This window comes from Artemia franciscana, chromosome 17 (assembly GCF_032884065.1).
Source record: "Artemia franciscana chromosome 17, ASM3288406v1, whole genome shotgun sequence".
In the NCBI taxonomy this organism is placed as follows: Eukaryota; Metazoa; Arthropoda; class Branchiopoda; order Anostraca; family Artemiidae; genus Artemia; species Artemia franciscana.
This window is the reverse complement of record NC_088879.1, coordinates 41,044,477-41,063,852: the sequence shown is the minus strand read 5'-3', so window position 1 is coordinate 41,063,852 and position 19,376 is coordinate 41,044,477. Positions and strand designations below refer to the sequence as shown.

The following is a 19,376-nucleotide window of genomic DNA, read 5'->3' as shown; positions in this document are numbered from 1 at the left end:
AAATGTTTTACAGAGAAAATGTCTAAAGACCTGTTTCTCTGACCGTACGTATGTCAAACAAAAAGCTGTACAAAAATGGTCTTTCTATTCCACTTTCTAGGGCAATAATAAAAAAAATTAAGATGTCTACGACACTTTATTGGCCATCAATCTGGGGACACACGAAAACAGCGTAGCTGTGTTGACGTCAGACTCTAGAGTTGAATATCCAACTGGTATTTTGAAGATGGCCAACTTGTTTTAGATAAAGAAAATATGAAGACTTTTTAGTACAAATATACATTTAGGTTTATCATAAAATAAATTTAAAACAAAATCGCTGTTTCAATTCCACTTTATAGGGCAATAATAAAAAAATTTAAGATGTCTAGGACAATTTATTACCAATGCAGGATGACAAATTGCCATTGATTGCCCTTTTTGGCCATGCATCTGGGGATAAACGATCACAGAGAGAGAGAGAGAGAGAGAGAGAGAGAGAGAGAGAGAGAGAGAGAGAGAGAGAGAGAGAGAGAGAGAGAGAGAGAGAGAGAGAGAGAGAGAGAGAGAGAGAGAGAGAGAGAGAGAGAGGGAGAGAGAGAGAGAGAGAGAGAGAGAGAGAGAGAGAGAGAGAGAGAGAGAGAGAGAGAGAGAGAGAGAGAGAGAGAGAGAGAGAGAGAGAGAGAGAGATCAGTATATTTAAAAACTATCGTAGCACAGCTGAATTCAGTTTTTTCACAAAAATCATACATTTAAACAAAAATCACACACTACGACTCAGCATTAAAAATGGATGTGAAGAAAGGCACAAATGAGTTGGCGTAACGATTAGTTCGTACTTTAGGGGGTACAAGTTTATTTTGTAACCGAGTTCGGCTATTGGGAGGGGCTGGTTCGGGTAGTATTGATCGGTGGCTTTTATTGGCTAGGACGGATTTTCCAAATTGCTGAATAAGGTGTTCAAGCCGGGCTTTAAGTGGAGATAAATTTAATTTAGTGAGGGCTTGATCATAGGGTATGTCACGGTTTCGGAGTATAATCCTTGTTGCTCTTTTCTGGACGGACTCTATGTCACGTAATAAAACACAGCGTAGCTGTGTTGGTGTCGGACAGTTTGGTGCTGCAATAAGTTGTTTGTAGTAGTTTTTAGAAGAGCACAGTCAGTTTAGCGATAATTTCTTTGTGGTTCCCTGGATGGTGTAGAGGGCGTGAAAACTTTCTCCTTTTCAGTAGCTTCTTATACTCTAGAGTTGAAAATCCAACTGGCAATGTAAAGAAGGCAAACTCGTTTAGGTATACAAATGGCTGTATAAAACGTGGGGTATTGTAAATAGTAGAATTTTGAACAAAGCTGGTTGATTTAGAGTAGCGTAGCTGTCTTGGTGTCAGACAGTTTGGTGCTGCGATACGTTGTTTGTAGTAGTTTGTAGTAGAACATAGTCAGTTTAGCGATAATTCCTTTGTGGTTCCCAGGATGATGTAGAGGGTGTGAAAACTTTTTCCTTCGCAGTAGCTTCTTATACTCTAGAGCTGAATATCCAACTGGTATTTTGAAGAAAGCCAACTTGTTTTAGATTGACAAAACAGATATAAAACGTGGGGTTGTGTAAATAGTGGAATTTTGAACAAAACTGGTTCATTTGGAGCAGCGTAGCTGTGTTGGCCTCAGACAGCCTGATGCTGCAATAAGTTGCTTGTAGTAATTTGCAGTAGAACATAGTCAACCTAGCGATATTTTTTTTGTGATTCCCAGGATGGTATAGAGGGCGTGAAAACTTTTTCCTTCTCAGTAGCTTCTTATACTCTAGAGTTGAATATCCAACCGGTATTTTGAAGAAGGCCATCAGGTCGTTCCCGAATGGATACAAATCATAGGGAAGAATTTAAAGGGAATTAGAACTTCATGAAAGGTTGTGAAGGGAGGGCTATGGAAAGGATGAGATATAGGAGGATTCTTTCCAGCAGCATTTGCCTCAGTTGGCTTGATCCTACAGTGAGTTGTTGGTAGCAGTGACAGCTCTATTAGGTTTGAAAATATCCCACAAAAGTTATGAGCCAGAGAAAATTGCCTAATTTTAGAAAAAGGAATGAAAATGCATACAGCCCTGGGAATAACCTTGATGTTAACTACACCTTGGAATTCAGTGTAAGAGAGAACCCTATTGTAGAGGTTTCAAGTCTCTATCTAGCAAAATATAATATTTTGCTGTGAGGGACATTCACTGAAACATTTATTTGTTGTTGTTTTTTGTGATTAAAGAACAAAAGAACAACAGTATAGTAACAGGCACAAACCAAGATGAAATTAACTTTCAAAATAAAACTAGGCTATATTGATTTCAGTTGTGAAGTGTAGCTCGGGAACATAAGTCCTGTGATAGGCTCGGGAACACATGATAGATATTTCCCAGAGGAATTAAGTAAGATAGATTTGAATATTCGTTTCAATGATCATATACCAAAAATAAGCTCAACAAAATATTGCTCGCATGTTCTAGGGCTACAAGGAAAGAAAAGCTAAGACGACTAGGCAAAGTTTGCGGATGAATGATGATATATTATTAAAGATTTTCTTTTTTTGGCTATTCATCGGGGGGGGGGGGGTGGATGAAAAGCAATTCATGTGCTTTCATGTGGTAGAGAGAGTCATAACATAGGATTTCAAGACCAAAGGAGCTAAATGGGCGGGTGTAAATATTGGAACTTCGAACAAAGTTGGTTGATTTGGAGCGTGCGTAGCTGTGTTGGGGCTTGTAGCCCCAACACAGTTGGGGCTACAAGTTGGGGCAACACAGTTTGTAGCCCCAAGCTGTAGGAGCTTGGTGATGCAATAAGTTGTTTGTAGTAGATTATAGAAGAACTTAGCAAGACAATTTCAACTTGTCAACTTAGCGATAATTTCTTTGTGGTTCCCAGGATGGTGTAAAGGACGTGAAAACTTTCTCTTTTTCAGTAGCTTCTCATGCTGTAGAGTTGAATATCCAACTGGTGTTTTGGAGAAGGCCATCATAATTGGCTTATTAAATCAGAGTTTTGGGAGAAGACGATACATTGCATTAATAAAAACGCTTAGGTATCACTAGTATCTGAATTCTGGATGTTATGCCTGATTGAGGGGAATTTTTGAGTTAATCCTAATAGCCAAATAATAATATTACGTAAAAATTGCCTAATATTTTTACTTGATATTTCTTTGGCAATTTGGCAACTAGTAAACACTTATCAGTACGTAGAATATAAGCTCTGATTTATTTAATGGTCTATTGTGCTTGCTCGAAAAAGATTTTTTCTTACACCTTATCAGACACAGAACCGCACCGAATATTCGGTTGAATGGATATTGGTTTTTCAATTGCTGACATAAAAAAGACTGATAAATCTGTATTGCAATTCTTGCAAAACCCTGCTCTCTAAAAAAAATTTAAGCTCCAATCCAAAATAAAGGAGTGTTTAATATTCACACCCATAAATACATTCTTTTCCTTGAAACAAATGAAGTTTAGCTGTCAGGTCGAAATTCACTCCTGACACCACATAGCTTAATAGTCAGAGATTTTGGTCATTTTTCATTTTCAGGTTTGGCGTGATACTATATATTATACGTTTTATGTTTTCATTTAAATATAATTTATATGATTAAAGTTGTATATAAATTCGCACTAAATGTGCTCATGTTAATTTTTTTTAAATCTAAAGTAAGTGCCAGCTAATTTACATTTATCTAAGGTAATATGATATATTTAGTTAATATGGAATTTTAGATGTTTCGACAGTGGTGTAGCAAGGCTTAATTTAGATTTAAGATTAGATAAGATTTATTCATCACCAAAACACACATACAATATTACATTTTGCTATTCCCCCAAAGGCTCTTTGGCCTGTAAAAAAGGGGGGAAATAAACGAGTCACTTACTCAGAGAAAAAAAATTGAATAATCAATTACTCACAGAGAGAAGAGCAAAAAGGAGAACAAAAGAAAATATAAATAAAATAAAAACCATAGAAAACAAAACTATATAGACTAATAGATTGATTAGATTAAATTAATTATGTAGATCAGTAGATAAAATAGACTCCAATGAAATAATAAGGAAATATATATACATATACATACATACACGCATATACACATATAAAAATAGATAAAATAATTTCTAAGAAGCCAAAGAATTTTTAATATTTTTTTGGACAAACCAAATGAGAGACACCTTTGAGCTGATTCGGGGAACCTATTCCATACAATGTGACACGCAATTAAAGGATTAAAGTCTGACCTTACACAAAGGGTAAAAGGAACTTGAATATGATTTTTGGTATTGCGAAGATTATAATTATTCTGATCAGAGGTGAAAGATGGCAGAACACTTAGGTGATGATGGAGGTCACCATGAAGCTGAGAAAAAGTAAAACATGCACACAGTAAAACATGAGTAATGGGATAACTCTTGAACGGTTAGTTTCCTTAATGAAGTTTCTAGCTTTATCATAAACCTTAGAAAGTGGTTTTAACAGAGAAGGAAAGGTTTACATTTAAAATATTGAACAGTAGGAAACGTAAGATCGGATCAAGGAGTGAAAAAGGATTTCTAAAATTGATCCAGGAAAAATATGTTTAAGTTTCGTTAAATTACCGAGACTCCTGCATATCTTCATTTTAATCAAATTAACGCTTGAAAGACAAGTTTTCATCCACAAGAATGCCCAAAAAACGAACATATCGATCTTTAGATCTATGAATTATCCCATTTGGTTGATAAATTTCTAATACAAATAAATTTCTAATACAAAACATGCGAAAATATCAAAAACCGGACTTGGAATCATTTAGGGTAAGATAATTAGCATCAAGCCATAAAATTACTCTCTCAAACAAGTATTCCAAATTTAATCGAAGCTCGGATTCACAGTTTCCCGAAGTACCAAGTCTGCTATCATCAGCAAAACAAACAAGGACATCAGAAGATGGCGAACTATAGCTGGCACTATGGGCAAGGGAAGGTTTAGGATGACAGAGTCAACAGCAATTAATAGGTTTCTGCTTTTTTTTACTGCGTAAAAAAAATCATTTACATAAATCAAAAACACCACTGGCCCCTAAAACTGATTCCTGAGGGACGCCAAAATTCACTTGTGAGGGTGAACGGAAAAGTGGATCGACAGAAACTAACCTATCATTCAAATAAGATTGAAACCAAGAAAATACATTACCCCTAATGCCAAAATGAGACATCTTCGGTAGAAGAATTTCATGGGTTAAGGAATCAAATGCCTTGCGAATATCCAGGAAATATAGCAGCCGTAATTAATCCCGAATCCAATGCAGAATGTATAAAATTCAAAAGGCTCATACAGGCATGCTCAGTGGAGTGCTTCATTTGGAAACTAAATTGAAAATCATGAAAAAACTTTTTAGATTTTAGAAATTTAAGGAGAGGAGAAAGCCTAGCCTTTTCGAAGATTTTACTAAATACTGATAAAATTGGAATTGGTCATTAATTTGCTGGATCCTTTCTTGTTCCGCCTTTATACAGAACAATAATCCGAGCACGCTTGAGAGCATTCGGAAAAACACCATATTCAAATGAAAGATTAACAAGTTTTGTTAGAGGCACAACTATTGAAGAAAGAATAGATTTAACTACCCTAATAGGAATAGAATCTGGCCCAGATGAGGACGAGTTTTTCAAGCCATTAACAATTTTAGTAATTTCACTTTCTGTTACTCGCTCTAGAAACATAGACTTATTACAAGACGGCCCGAGGTAAGATCTAAAGTCCGACTTAGACCGAGATAAAGTAGCTGTGGAAGCAATATCCTTACCAATACTAGCGAAGAATGAAGTGAATGCTTCTTGGACATAAGCTCACCCTCTACAGTTTCATCACGAATGACCAGACTCATAGGTAAAGAGCTAGACTGAGAACCAGGTTTAAGCACAGAATTTATTACCTTCGAAGTTTTACGAATATCCTTGTTACACGCAGCAAAATTATTTAGATAATAGAGAGATTTGGCTTTCCTACACAAGGAATTATATATATTCCGGTAAATCTTGAATTGGCAAAGACGAATAGCACTCGCTGAAAGTATAGCGCATTTATAAGACCTCCAGAGATTATTTTTCCTTCTCCAGCTTTTGAGAAGTCCGGACCTCATCCATGGACTTAGAGGAACAATCCTTTTAGACCTGTGATTAGAAGGTGGTACTTCACAAATGCTAAGAATAGCCTCTTTTATGATTCCATAAACGACTCAAATAAACAAGAAAAATCCTTATCATTATCAAATAAGCTCCACGAATATTTCGCTAATTTAGAACCAAGAAGAGATAACTCATTCTCACCAAACCTAATAGAATAGGAATCAAACACTTGAGCCCGGTTATTCTTTCCCCGATTAAAACTGAACCGAGAATATATGGGAAAATGATCGGAGATATCAGTAACTAAAATTGAGTTTTCCTTCAAGCTAATCGTAGAGAAGATATTGTCAATCAAAGAAGCTGTAACATTAGTTACTCGTGTGGGGATGGATGTAGTCGGTAAAGTTCCTGCAGCAAGCATGGTTGAAAGAAAATCAACTGAAGCCCAAGAATTTGAATCCATCAAATTTATATTAAAGTCACCCATTATGATTAACTGACACGAACGTTTCAATATTATGTCGCGTATTTATTTTGCGTATACGAGTTTCACCAAGAACTTGGGCTAAAACTTGTCCATGATCAGACCAAAAACTTCTTGGGCCAAAGGTGCTACGAGCCGCCTTTAATAGATCCCGACGCTTTTTAGTTAGGTTTCTAAAACAAATACACCTGACTTGCCAACTTACTTTTTGCTGCAAACACTTTACGAGCAGTATCTAAGCTTGAAAATTTTACTAGAACTAGGGCGATTTTCCCATTCTCAGTTTGAGTAGCAGGCATGCGGAATCGATTAGCCTTTAAGAGGTCCATTTTTTTTAAATCTTGCAAGCCCATTTTTTGTGTTATCACTCCATTAAGATTTTCTTTAGTTCCACATTGGGGTTTGGTTTCACACCGCAGAAAATTAGGGTATCAAGTAAGGCATCCTGTTCTAGTTGGTCTAACTTGTCTTCTAATTTATAAATTTTATTTTCAAGCAAGTTGACTGCATTATAAAGTTTTTGAAGGGTTGTTTCAATTTTTTCAAATTTGGCATTATATTCAAGGGAAATCGAATTGTAAAATTCGTTCACAATATCTTCACTGATAATTTCCGAAGCTCGGCGATCTTTCATTGTATTTGATACGACAAGAGAAATATCATTCATTAGGTTAGACTTAGTGTTCATTAGCTCCTCTTGAGTTTCATTTATTATTTCTTTTAAAGTTGATGCTGCTGCACAAGTTGGAGTTAATGGTGCTCTTCTGGATTTTCCCTTAGTTTTAGCGGTTAGTGATAAGTAGGTTTTACTTAGAGTCTTGAAAATATCAGAGGATAAGCGCTGCTCTTCAAAAGCCTTATTTAAATCTTTATCTGTCCTCACATAAGCTTCTTTAAAACGGTCATTCCAGTTGCGGATATGTGCTTCAGCTATATTATGCTCAGAGTGGGTGCCATAGCAAAAGACTAGATATCTAGCTTGATTTTTCTGGTCTTTGGTGGTTTTAATAACTACTGATGGCCATAAGGGGTATCCCTGAAATGAAGCTAGGACAAGATCGGGTACAATTCTAGTTAATTTACTTCTATCTCAGAAAGGGTTTAGATTTAGAAAATGAAACTTTCAGGGATGAATCTACAGACTAAAATATGTCCCGGAAGGTATTTTGAAGCAACTACCTCCACTCCTTCTCTCTCTAGAGGGCCCTGACCATTAAAAATATGTGTCTTATAAAAGTGAAACCTTGCAAAATAGATCTTCTGCTTAATTGAAGTACAACAAAATTGTTTTCAGCTTCGTAAATTTGCTCAATTCCATTTTATAAGGTTTTAAGGATATGCAAATACATTTCCTAAATTTTGAAAAAAAAACATTGATATGGCTCAAAATTCTACTCAAATAACAGGAATTGTATTTTCAGAACTAAAGGTAGATAAAAAGCAACTAGTAACTGAAAATTAAGGTAAATTGTTGTTTTGTCAAATTTCAATAGATATAGACATGTCATGTAGGCAAATTTCAGGGCCCTCTAGAGGGAGAAAGAGTGGAGGTGGTTGTTTTAAAATACCTTCCCGGACGTACTTTAGCCTGTAGACCCATCCCTGAAAGTTTCATTTTCCTAACCTTAACCCTTTCCGAGAAAGAAAGAAGTCAATTAACTAGAATTTTACCGTATTTTACGATCTTCAGTCACAATGGGGGGGGGGACACTACAGGTAACAAATTTCATCAACAAAATGTTCCAATTTGCCGCCCCTAAAGTACTCATGTTTGTAATATGTGCTTGGTTATTCATGCAAGTTCATCCAATTCTCAGCAAGGACTACATCTGATTTAATTGAAAACGGGTTTAGCTTTTCACTCTTTGAACTCTGAAGGTGAACTAACCTTTTAGGTAATCCAACATTTGCTAACCCGGTATCTTTCAAACAGTTCGTGGTAACAAACTGTAGTAAGGAGCGACCCGGCTCAATAGTAAGGTTAGGTTAGGTTTGTTCGTCTAGTTAGGTTAATTGCAGAGGCGCCATTTGGGCCAAATCTTGGGGTGGGCATGGGGCATTTGACAGAACTTGAGACTTTTATTATGAATCTAATCTACTTTCAAAGTTTACAATGATTAATAGCGTATTTACCTCAAGGGTCGAAGGTAATTCCGCTATTTGGCTAATAGGCGTGCAATTAGTTTGAATCATTTGAACAGAATGGATTATGTTGGACATAACGGATAATTATGGCCGGAAAAGGAACCTTTGTGGTGGAAGCTTGCGCCCCCTGGAAAATCTGGGGTGGGCATTTGCCCACCCCTGATCCCCCCCCCAAATGGCGCCTCTGGTTAATTGAAGTGAGGGTGGGAATGCACATCCAGATATAGAACTTTGGGATTCCAGGATTGAGGAGAATAACGTCCATTTTTCTTTTTGAAATTTGAGAACAATGTTTATTGATACCCATATGGCTGAAACCTTTACCTTTCATGCTGAAAATTTTACCTTACAGACAGTTTTTCAATAAAAAAAGGGGAAAAAAAGAAGAGAAAACAACACAAGTAAAAGAATTAGACAGAATTCGAGACAATTTTTTTCTGGTTTTACAATCACCATTTTCTCATCACCATTTGAGCGAAAAAACAAAAAACAAAAGAAAACAAACAAAAAAACAAATAAACACGCATCCGTGATATGTCTTCTGGAAAAAATGCGAAATTCTACATTTTGTAGATAGGAGCTTGAAACTTCTACAGTAAGGTTCTCTGATACGCTGAATCTGATAGTGTGATTTTTGTTAAGATTGTATGACTTTACAGGGTGTTTCCTTCTATTTTCTAAAATGAGGCAAATTTTCTCAGGCTCGTAACTTTTGATAGGTAAATTTGGTCTTGATGAAACTTATATATTTAAAATCAGCATTAAAATGCAAATTCTTTTGATGTAATTAAATAAAAAAAACAAGTTTTTTTTAGCTGAAAGTAAGGAGCGACATTAAAACTTAAAACGAACAGAAATTACTTCGTATATGGAAGGGGCTACTTCCTCGTCAACGCCCCGCTCTTTACGCTAAAGTTTGACTCTTTCTCTCAACTCTGCTTTTTAAAACAGTAAAAAACTTTAGCGTAAAGAGCGGGTCGTTGATGAGGAAGCAGCCCCTTTCATATACGAAGTAATTTCTGTTATACTGAATCTGTTACACTGAATTAGCTACACTGAATCTAATGGTGTGATTTTCGTTAAGATTCTATGACTTTTAGGGGGTGTTTCCCCCTGTTTTCTAAAATAAGGCAAACTTTCTCAGGCTCGTAACTTTTGATGGGTACGAGTAAACTTAATGAAGCTTATATATTTAAAATCAGCATTAAAATGCGATTCTTTTGATGTAGCTATTGGTATCAAAATTCCATTTTTTAGAGTTTTGGTTACTATTGAGCCGGCTCGCTCCTTACTACAGTTCGTTACTACGAACTGTTTGAAAACATCCAAAAGAAGGATCAACACCTAATTAAAGAGAATATAGTCAATTATAACCTATAACAAATCACCAATCACCGTCATAAAAAGTTTTCCAAACTTTGAAAAGTACCCTACGAGGAAACTTTAAAGGAAGTCATGAGGAGGCTGAATTAGCATAGTGAAATAATTTGTCATAAAACTTTCTTGGACAAGACAAAATGGTACATTCATTTGAAATTTACAAGTTCGTTCTGACATTTTTAACTACGGTTTAAAAAACCCTAGTTTTGACTTAAAAGAAGAAGAAAACGCAACTCAAGTAACGCCGTGAATCTTGGCTAACCAATGAATAACAAATAAAACAAGAGCTAAGATCTCATATGGCACTTGTGACGAGGCAAGAAGAGCTAAGAGCCAAGAGCTCATATGGCGTGAGGTCTAGCAAAATTCTAAGAATCAATAGATTGATTTAAAAGGAAAATCAGAGGCTTAATGCCGGTCAGGATTTAAAATAAGAGCTCTGAGTCGCGATGTCCTTCTAAATATCAAAATTCATTAAGATCCAATCACCGACTCGTAAGTTACAAAACGACTTTATCAAGTCAATTTTTGCAGTTCCCTGACACACCTACCAATTTTCATCATCCTAGCACGTCTAGAAGCACCAAACCCGCTAAATCACTGAACCCCTTCCCCAAACTCCCCCAAAAAGAGTGAATCCAGTACGGTTACGTCAATCACGTATCAAGGAAATTTGCTTATTCTATCCACCAAGCTTCATCCCGATTCCTTAACTCCCAGTGTTTTCCAAGATTTCCCCCTCCAACTCTCCCCAATGTCAAAAGATCTGGTCGAGATTTGAAATAAGAGCTCTGAGACATGAATCCCTTCTAAATATCAGATTTCATTAAGATCCGATCACACATTCGTAAGATAAAAATCCCCCTCCGACTCTCCCCAATGTCACAGGATCTGGTCGGAATTTGAAATTAGAGCTTCAAAGCACAAGATCCTTCTAAATATCAATAAGATCTTTAAGATCTGGTCACCCTTTTGTAAGTTACAAATACCTCATTTTTCCAAATTACCCCCCCCCCCTTCCAACTCCACCAAAGAGAGCAGATCCGGTGCGGTTATGTCATTCACGTACCTTAGACAGGTTTGTATTCTTCCAATCCAGTTTCATCCTGATCTCTCCGCTTTAAGTATTTTCTAAGAAAAGTCCCAAAAATTTTAAAAAATCCAAAAATTTTTAAAAAACCTAATTTTTTAAGTGACCAAAAATTTGGAGGGCACCTAGGCCCCCTATCACGGCTCATTTTTTCCCAAAAGTCATCAGATCAAAATTCTGAGATAGCCATTTTATTCACCATAGTCGAAAAACCTAATAAATATGTCTTTAGGGACGACTTACTCCCCTGCAGTCCCCGTGGGAGGGGCTGCAAATTACAAACTTTGACCTGTGTTTACATATAGTAATGATTAATGAAAAGTTTACAGACGTTTCAAGGGGGATTTTTTTATTTAAGGGGGAGAGTTGAAGGGGGGTTACCTGGGAGGATATTTCCATGGAGAAAATTCTCATGGGGGAAGAGAATTTCAGTGAAGAAAATCCTGCGCCCCGCAGGATTTTCTAGCATTATTTTAAAAAACAAGGAAAAAAATATGAAAAGTTTTTTCTACTGAAAGTAAGGAGCGGCATTAAAACTTAAAACTAACAAATATTATTACGCATATGAGGAGTTTAATTCGCAAGTTACGTATATTTTTTACCAATGAAAACGTTTGTAAAAATTAAAGGTTCTAGTTGCTTTTTTAAGTAATCCAAAACTTGGAGGGCAACTAGGCCTCCTCCCTCGCTCCTTTTTTTTCAAAATATTCCGATTAATTGCAATTAATTAATATGCAAATTTTGTTTTAATTATTTATGTGCGGAGAGCCAAGATCAAAACATACATTAATTCAAAAACGTCCAGAAATTTAATAATAAAAACAAGTTTTTTTAAATGAAAGTAAGGAGCAACATTAAAACTTAAACGAACAAAAATTACTCCGTATATGAAAGGGGCTTTTACTCCTCAACGCCCCGCTCCTTACGCTAAAGTTTCTTATTGTTTTAAAAATAGAGTTAAGAGAAAGAGTCAAACTTTAACGTAAAGAGCGAGGCGTTGAGGAGGAAAAGCCCCTTTCATATACGGAGTAATTTCTTTTCGTTTTGAGTTTTAATGTTGCTCCTTACTTTCATTTAAAAAAACTTGTTTTTTATTTAATATAGGTTAGGAGCAAAAATGTATCCGCCGCTGCGACTGTTATAGTAGAAGATGAAAGAACAAGGCTTTCTTTTTATTTAGGTTTTTTTTACCAAACTTTTTGAAAAAGACCGTAAAACAACAATTCATAGAGGGAAATAAAAGAAAGGACCAGAAAATGGTGATTGTAAAACCAGAAAAAAAATTGTCTCGAATTCTGTCTAATTCTTTTACTTGTGTTGTTTTCTCTTCTTTTTTCTTTTTTTTTATTGAAAAACTGTCTGTAAGGTAAAATTTTCAGTATGAAAGGTAAAGGTTTCAGCCATATGGGTATCAATAAACACTGTTCTCAAATTTCAAAAAGAAAAATGGACGTTATTCTCCTCAATCCTGAAATCCCAAAGTTCTATATCTGGATGTGCATTCCCACTCTCACCTCAATTTGAAAAGACACCGGGTTAGCAAATGTTGAATTACCTAAAAATATTTTACAAATGCTACAGTCTGCTCAAAGAATTTCAATGATAATAATCTCAAAATCTTTCCGTTCTGCCCAAAATGACGTAATTACGGCCATTGTTGGGGTATTGCCAATTTCTTTCCGAGCGACTGAGCTAGCGACATTGCGCTATGCGAAAAAAGGCCGTCCAAGTCACTGGCCAAATTTCACTTCTCCTGAATTCCCCCTTTCTAAACGCTCATCCAATCATAGTACTTTCACTGATGAATCATTAGTAGATATCTTAGGCCTTTCGACAGTACGAGAAATCCATACTTCAACTTTTCATATTAATAGAAAGGCATTGAAAAATATACTTTACGGACGATGGTATGAAGAATTTAAGAATAAAGTTAGTTCTTGGTCAATTCGCTTTTTTGCTTCAACAGAAGATTTATTAGCTGTTTGCAAAGTTCAGCCCTCCTACCATCTAACGCAGATTATTACGGGTCATTGCAGGCTAAATTTCTTTCTTCACCGAATAAACAAAATTGATACGGAGTTGTGCCTTTGCGGTGTAAATGAAACTTGCTCCCATTTTCTTTTTGAGTGCCCTATTTTTGTTCGTGAACGTTTAGAATTAATATTTCACCTTAATAGTATCAATGTTCCTTTTCCGTTTAATCTTGATTTGATTTTTAAATTTAGGAATGTTAGAAATATTTTACTGGAATACATAAGAAAAACTAAACGTTTGGATTTGGGGTTATAATCTTATTTAAAAAAAAATATGTGGATTATTTTTTTAATTTTGATAATGGAATTCAGTGTGTATTATTTAGTTCGTCTTTTTGTTCTTGTTTTCTCTTGTTTAGTTAGATTGTATGTACAAAATTATGTGTTTTGTAGTTTATTTTAGATGTTTAGTTTTGTTTCTTTGTTAGTCGTGAAATGCCGTAAGGCTAATTTTTTTTTTTTTTTCTTTTTCTTTTTGTCCATAGTGTTTAGCTTTAGAATAGAAAGTGAAATACTTTTTATAAGTTGAATCACTAAATAAATTCATTCATTCAAGAGGTTAGTTCACTGTCAGAGTTCAAAGAGTGAAAAGCTAAACCAAGTTTTCAATTGAATCGGATATAGTCCTTGCTGATAATTTGATGAACTTGCGTGAATACCCAAGCATATATTACAAACGTGAGTACTTTTGGGGCGGAAAATTGGAACATTCTGTTGTTGAAATTTGTTACCTGTAGTGCCCCCCCCCCATTGTGATTGAAGATTGTAAAATGGCAAAATACAAACCGTTCGATCTTGTCCTAGCTTCATTTCAGGGATACCCCTTATGGCCATCAGTAGTTATTAAAACCAAGAAAGACCAGAAAAATCAAGCTAGATATCTAGTCTTTTGCTATGGCGCCCACTCTGAACATAATATAGCTGAAGCACATATCCGCAACTGGAATGACCGTTTTAAAGAACCTTGTACGAGGACAGATAAAGATTTAAATAAGGCTTTTGAAGAGCAGCGCTTATCTTCTGATATTTTCAAGACTCGAAGTAAAACCTACTTATCACAACCCGCTAAAACTAAGGGAAATTCCAGAAGAGCACCATTAACTTCAACTTCTGCAGCAGCATCAACTTTAAAAGAAATAATAAATGAAACTCAAGAGGAACTAATGAACACTAAGTCTAACCTAATGAATGATATTTTTCGTGTCGTATCAAATACAATGAAAGATCGCCGAGCTTCGGAAATTATCAGTGATATATTGTGAAAGATATTGTGAACGATGTTTACAATTCGATATCCCTTGAATATAATGCAAAATTTGAAAAAAATTGAAACAACCCTTCAGAAGCTTTATAATGCAGTGAACCTGCTTGAAAATAAAATTTCTAGACAAGTTTGAGACAAGTTTGACCAACTAGAGCAGGATGCCTTACTTGATACCCTAATTTTCTATAATTTTCTAATTTTCTGCGGTGTGAAACCAAACCCCAATGTGGAACTGAGAGAAAATCTTAATGGAGTGATAACAAAAATAATGGGCTTGCAAAATTTAAAAAAAAAAATGGACCTCTTAATCTTAAAGTTTAATCGATTCCGCATGCCTGCTACTCAAAGTGAGAATGTGAAAATCGCCCCAGTTCTAGTAAAATTTTAAAGCTTAGATACTGCTCGTAAAGTGTTTGGAGCAAAAAGTAAGTTGGCAAAGTCAGGTGTATTTGTTTTAGATTAAATAAAAAAAAACAAATTTTTTTAAATGAAAGTAAGGAGCGACATTAAAACTTAAAACGAACAGAAATTACTCCGTATATGAAAGGGGCTTTTCCTCCTCAACGCCCCGCTCTTTATGCTAAAGTTTGACTCTTTCTCTTAACTCTACTTCTTAAAACAGTAAAAAAACAGTTGAGAAATAAGGGATGAGGAAGGAGGCCTAGCAGCCCTCCAATTTTTCGGTTACTTAATAAGGCAACTAAAACTTTTAATTTTTAAGGAACGTTTTTATTGGTAAAAAATATACGTAACTTAAGTATTAACTTAGGTAACAAACTTTTATATTCTTATATATTTGTTATGTATATGAGGGGGTTTGTCCCCTCGTTAATACCTCGCTCTTTACACTAAATCTTAAGTTTTGTCCCTTATTTAAGAATGACCCCTGAATCACAAAGGCCGTAGAATAAATAGTTGAAATTATTAAAAATACTTTAGCATAAAGAGCGAGGTATTTATCTCCTCCTAAATACCTCTCTCTTTATGCTAAAGTATTTTTAGAACCCCTCATATGCGTAACAACCTCAGTTCTTTTTGAGTTTTAATGCTACTCCTTACTTTCAATTGAAAAAAACTTTTTCATGTTTATTTTTTCATTGTTTTTTTTATAGTAATGCCAGAAAATCCTGCGCCCTTTTCATTGATTTTCTCTTCCCCCACGACATATTCCTCGAAGGAAAGATCCTCCCACATAGCCCAATCCCCACAACCACACCCCAAACCCAAAAATCCCCCTGAAAACGTCTGTACACTTCCCAATAACCATTACTGTATGTAAGCACTGGTCAAAGTTTGTAACTTGCAGCCCCTCCCACAGGGACTGTGGGGGAGTAAGTGATCCCCAAAGACATAGTTATTATGGTCTTCGACTATGCAGAACAAAATGGCTATCTCAAAATTTTGATTCGTTGACTTTGGGAAAAAATGAGCGTGGGAGGGGGCCTAGGATCCCTCCAATTTGTTGGTCACTTAAAAAGGGCACTAGAACTTTTCATTTCCGTTAGAATGAGCCCTCTTGTGACATTCTAGGACCACTTGGTCGATACGATTACCCCTGGGGAAAAGAAGAAAGAAAAAAAAAAAAAACAAACAAATGAACACGCACCCGTGATCTGTCTTCAGGCAAAAAATATGAAATTCTACATTTTTGTAGATAGGAGCTAGAAACTTCTTATATTGGGTTCTCTGATACGCTGAATACGATGGTGTAATTTTTCGTTAAGATTCTATGGATTTTAGGGGGTGTTTCCCCCTATTTTCCAAACAAGGCAAATTTTCTCGGGCCCGTAACTTTTGATGACAAATACTAAATTTGATGAAACTTATATATTTAAAATCAGCATGAAAATCCGATTCTTTTTATGTATATTTTAGCATCAAAATTCCGTTTTTTAGAGTTTCGTTTACTATTGAGCCGGGTCGCTCCTAACTACAGTTTGTTACCACGAACTGTTTGATTACCGAAAAATTCGTGGAGCTTATTTGATAATGATAAGGATTTTTCTTGTTTATTTGAGTCGTTTTATGGAATCATAAAAGAGGCTATTCTTAGCATTTGTAAAGTACCACCTTCTAATCGCAGGTCTAAAAGGATTGTTCCTCTAAACCCATGGATGACATCCGGACTTCTCAAAAGCTGGAGAAGGAAAAATAATCTCTGGAGGTATCATAAATGTGCTACACTTTCAACGAGTGCTATTCGTCTTTGTCAATTCAAGATTTACCGGAATATATATAATTCTTTGTCTAGGAAAGCCAAATCTCTCTATTATCTAAATAATTCCGCTGCGTGTGACAAGGATATTCGTAAAACTTGGAAGGTAATAAATTCTGTGCTTAAACCTGGTTCTCAATCTAGCTCTTTACCTTTGAGTCTGGTCATTGGTGATGAAACTGTAGAGGGTGATCTTTATATCCAAGAAGCATTCACTTCATTCTTCGCTAGTATTGGTAAGAATATTGCTTCCACAGCTACTTTATCTCGGTCTAAGTCGGACTTTAGATCTTACCTCGGGCCGTCTTGTGTTAAGTCTATGTTTCTAGAGCCAGTAACAGAAAGTGAAATTACTATAATTGTTAATGGCTTGAAAAAATCATCCTCATCTGGGCCAGATTAAATTCCTACTAAGGCAGTTAAATATATTCTTCTTTCAATAATTGTGCCTCTATCAAAACTTGTTAATATTTCATTTAAATATGGTGTTTTTCCGGATGCTCTCAAGCGTGCTCGGATTATTGTTCTGTATAAAGGCGGACCAAGAAAGGATCCAGCAAATTATCGACCAATTTTAATTTTATCAGTATTTAGTAAAATCTTCGAAAAAGCTAGGCTTTCTCGTCTCCTGAAATTTCTAAAATCTAAAAAGTTTCTTCATGATTTTCAATTTGGTTTCCGGATGAACCACTCCACTGAGCATACCTGTATGAGCCTTTTGAATTTTATACATTCTGCATTGGATTCGGGATCAATTCCGGCTGCTATATTTCCTGGATATTCGCAGGACATTTAATTCCTTAACCCATGAAATTTTTTTATAGAAGATTTCCCATTTTGGCATTAGGGGTAATGTATTTTCTTGGTTTCAATCTTATTTGAATGATAGGAATGATTATTTGAATGATGAAGTTCATTCATTCATTCATTCATAGGTTATCTGTCGATCCACTTTTCCGTTCACCCTCACAAGTGAATTTTGGCGTCCCTCAGGGATCAGTTTTAGGGCCAGTGCTATTTTAGATTTATGTAAATGATCTTTTTTACGCAGTAAAAAAGCAGAAACCTATTAATTTCTGTAGACTCTGTCATCCTAAACCTTCCCTTGCCCATAGTGCCAGCTATAGTTCGCTATCTTCTGATGTCCTTGTTTGTTTTGCTGATGTAGCACACTTGGCACTTCGGGAAACTGTGAATCCGAGCTTCGATTAAATTTGGAATACTTGTTTGAGAGAGTAATTTTATAGATTGATGCTTGAAGTCCAGTTTTTTATATTTTCGCATGTTTCTCAGATTTAACCCAAGTTATCAGAAATTTAGCAGCCAAATGAGATAATGCATAGATCTAAAGATCGATATGTTCGTTTTTTGGGCATTCTTGTTGATGAAAACTTGTCTTTTAAGCGTGACATTGATTTGATTAAAATGAAGGTATGCAGGAGTCTCGGTATTTTAACGAAATTTAAACATATTTTCCCTGGATCAATTTTGGAAATCCTTTTTCATTCTTTGACCCGATCTTACGTTCCCTACTGTCCAATAGTATGGATGTCGACCTTTCCTTCTCTGTTAAAACCACTTTCTAAGGTTTATAATAAAGCTAGAAACTTTATTAAGGAAACTAACCGTTCAAGAGTTATCCCATTACTTGATCTCGAGTCACTGTATATTCTTTCGTATGCCTGTTTTACTTTTTCTCAGCTTCTTGGTGATCTCCCCCATCTCCTAAGTGTTCCGCCATCTTTCACCTCTTATTAGAATAATTATCATCTTCGCAATACCAAAAATCACATTCAAGTTCCTTTTACTCCTTGTGTAAGGTCAGACTTTAATCCTTTAGTTGCGAGTCACATTGTATGGAATAGGTTCCCCGAATCAGCTCGAAGGTGCCACTTATTCCGTTTGTTCAAAAAAATTTTTTAAAAATTCTTTGGCTTCTTAGAAATTATTTTATCTATTTTTATATGTGTATATGCGTGTATGTATGTATGGAGTCTATTTTATCTACTTATCTACATAATTAATTTAATCTATTCAATCTATTAGTCTATTTAGTTTTGTTTTCTGTGGTTATTATTTTATTTATATTTTCTTTTCTTCTCCTTTTTGCTCTATTCTCTGTGAGTAATGGATCTTTTTTTTTTCTTTTCTGAGTAAGTGACTCGTTTATTTTCCCCCTTTTTTACATGCCAAAGAGCATTTGGGGGAATAGCAAAATGTAATATTGTATGTGTGTTTTGGTAATGAATAAATCTTACCTAATCTTAAATCTAAATTAAGCCTTGCTACACCACTGTCGAAACATCTAAAATTCCATATTAACTAAATATATCATATTACCTTAGATAAATGTAAATTAGCTGGCACTTACTTTAGATTTAAAAAAAAATTAATATGAGCATATTTAGTGCGAATTTATATACAAGTTTATTCATATAAATTATATTTAAATCAAAACATAAAAAGCATAATATATAGTATCACGCAAAACCTGAAAATGAAAAATGACCGAAATCTCTGACTATTAAACTAAGTGGTGTCAGGATTGAATTTCGACCTGACAGCTAAACTTCATTTGTTTCAAGGAAAAGAATGTATTTATGGGTGTGAATATTAAACACTCTTTTATTTTGGATTGGAGCT

General features: G+C 35.3%; 1 protein-coding gene and 1 long non-coding RNA gene across 4 annotated transcripts in view; one reads left to right on the top strand and one right to left on the bottom strand.

The window, feature by feature from the left end:
* Positions 1–19,376, bottom strand: part of LOC136038243 (ras-specific guanine nucleotide-releasing factor 2-like) — a 296,269-nt gene that overhangs the window by 185,664 nt on the left and 91,229 nt on the right. The gene's annotated exons all lie outside the window — the stretch shown is intronic.
* LOC136038244 (uncharacterized) overlaps positions 1–19,376 on the top strand; it is a 111,055-nt gene that overhangs the window by 20,027 nt on the left and 71,652 nt on the right. The gene's annotated exons all lie outside the window — the stretch shown is intronic.